The following is a 2,356-nucleotide window of genomic DNA, read 5'->3' as shown; positions in this document are numbered from 1 at the left end:
GTCTAACTCTATGCGACCCCATAGACTGTAGCCCACCAGACTCCTCTGTCCATGGGGGAGTTCCCAGGCAAGAATACTGGAGTGTGTTGGCATTTGCTTCTCCAGGAGATCTTCCCAACCTAGGCATCAAACCTGTGTCTCCTGCGCAGGGGGCAGATTCTTTACCACTAAGCCCCTAGGGAAGCCCAATGACAAAGGGATGGACGTGACCTACTTAATTGGTAGGGTTTATATAAGCAGAGAAGAGACTGGAAGTTATTCTGGGAAAGAGGTCCCGAATGGGAAAACAGAAGCATTTTGTGCAAAGGTGAAGAAATGAATGTACATGCAACCTGAATGTAGAGTGAGAATGAGTCAGATAAATAGGAACATTGGTTTGTGCTTCATTTCTGTCCTTTTATAAGCAATTTGTTATTTCTTCCACTTTCCTTCACCAACTATGAACAAAGTATGTTAAATCCTGCCTTTCCAACCCTGGCTCTGCAGGATGGTTCCTGCAAAGGGCGGTGAGAAGAAAAAGGGCCGGTCCACCATCAATGAGGTGGTGACAAGAGAATACACCATCAACATTCACAAGTGCAACCATGGAGTGGGTTTCAAGAAGCATGCCCCTAGGGCACTGAAAGAAATCAGGAAGTTTGCCATGAAGGAGATGGGAACCTTGTACGTGCGCATCGACACCAGGCTCAATAAAGCCGTCTGGGCCAAAAGAATCAGGAATGTCCCATACCGGATTCGTGTGCGGTTGTCCAGAAAACATAATGAAAATGAAGACTCACCAAACAAGGTCTACACTTTGGATACCTACGTGCCCGTCAACACCTTCAAATATCTACAGACAGTCAATGTGGATAAGAACTAATTGCTGATGGTCCAATAAAGTTATTGAACTGCCAAAAAAAGAAAAAAAACAATGTATGTTAAATCCTTAAGCACTTTTCTTTTTTCTGCTTCTGGGTTCTTGATTTTGGCTCCCCATTAAGACTTCCTTCTTCAGTTGCTATACCTGGCTTTTCTCTAGAAGTCACTGATTTTCCTGATTTTAGAACCTGGGAAGTTTTGTTCTATCCACTTCCAACTGTGAATTTCTACTGTCTGAGCCAAGCCTTTCCCTTCCTCAAATAAGAGAGGACAGAGTTAGAATACAGTGTGGAACCAGTTTATAGAGGATCTCTAAGGTAAAAGAGAGGAATCTGAGCATTATCCTAAGGACTGATTCAATTTCTGATGAGAAAATTCATAGACTTTTTCCAATTCAATTATCAAATTCAACTCTTTCTTTTACAGAATGACTTCCTAAAGCTTTCAGTTCAGTTCAGTTCAATCGCTCAGTCGTGTCCGACTCTTTGTGACCCCATGAATCACAGTACGCCAGGCCTCCGTGTCCATCACCAACTCCTGGAGTTCACTCAAACTCATGTCCATCGAGTCAGTGATGCTATCCAGCCATCTCATCCTCTGTCGTCCCCTTCTCCTCCTGTCCCCAATCCCTCCCAGCATCAGGGTCTTTTCCAATGAGTCAACTCTTCACATGAGGTGGCCTAAAGCTTTAATAGACAATAAAAGTTATTAGAGATGCTTTAGGCAGGAAGATAAAAAAAAAAAGAAAGATTCAAGACCTACTTCTATAGAAGAATAAACACAGATTAGTAAACGATTAGAGGTAGGTGGTGAGGGAACTGAAAAAGCATGATTCCTAGGTTTCCAGTTTTGGCAAGTGGCTATCTTGAAAAGGGAAAGTAGGAGAAAATAATATTGAGCTCTGCATGTCAACCTCCAGGGAACTTCAGTTTGGTAACACTTTTTTGCCGGGCTTCTTTTTCATTTGTGACCTCTGAACCTACTCATTCTGCACCCTGAGTATTCTATAATTATGGGCTTATGTTTGTCACTCAGCAGCGACCCCATGGACTGTATAGCCCGACTGGCTCCTCTGTTCAAGGATTTCTCCAGGTATGATACTGGAGTGAGTTGCCATTCCCTTTCCAGGCGATATTCCTGACTCAAGGATTGAACATGGGTCTGCTGAAGTGAAGGCAAATTCTTTACCATCCAGCATTTGTTTCAAGGCACAGACTCTTGAGTCAGCCTAGGTGAGAATCCTGATTTCACACTGTTTGTCTGACCTTCACCAAGATGCTTCCTCTCTTTGTGCCTCAGTTTCTTGTCTGTGATGATACACAACTCATCGGGTCTTTGTGAGGAATAAAAGACGTCCCACACAGAAGACACTGGAACCAGCGCCTGGCTGTGACAAATACTCAGTAAGTGTAAATTATTAGCACCTAGAGTCCAAAAAGGGGCTTCTCTGGTGGGTAAAGAATCTGCCTGCAGTGAGGGAGACTTGGGTTTAATC

At 43.5% G+C, this 2,356-nt stretch overlaps 1 pseudogene; it reads left to right on the top strand.

The window, feature by feature from the left end:
• Positions 1–487: 487 nt before the first annotated feature.
• Positions 488–862, top strand: LOC129557375 (large ribosomal subunit protein eL31 pseudogene; annotated as a pseudogene).
• The last annotated feature ends 1,494 nt before the right edge of the window (positions 863–2,356 follow it).

This window comes from Moschus berezovskii, chromosome 7 (assembly GCF_049115385.1).
Source record: "Moschus berezovskii isolate FMDL1 chromosome 7, NW_MosBer_1.0, whole genome shotgun sequence".
In the NCBI taxonomy this organism is placed as follows: domain Eukaryota; kingdom Metazoa; phylum Chordata; class Mammalia; order Artiodactyla; family Moschidae; genus Moschus; species Moschus berezovskii.
Note: the sequence above shows the minus strand (reverse complement) of the source record. Positions and strands in the feature narration are given on the sequence as shown.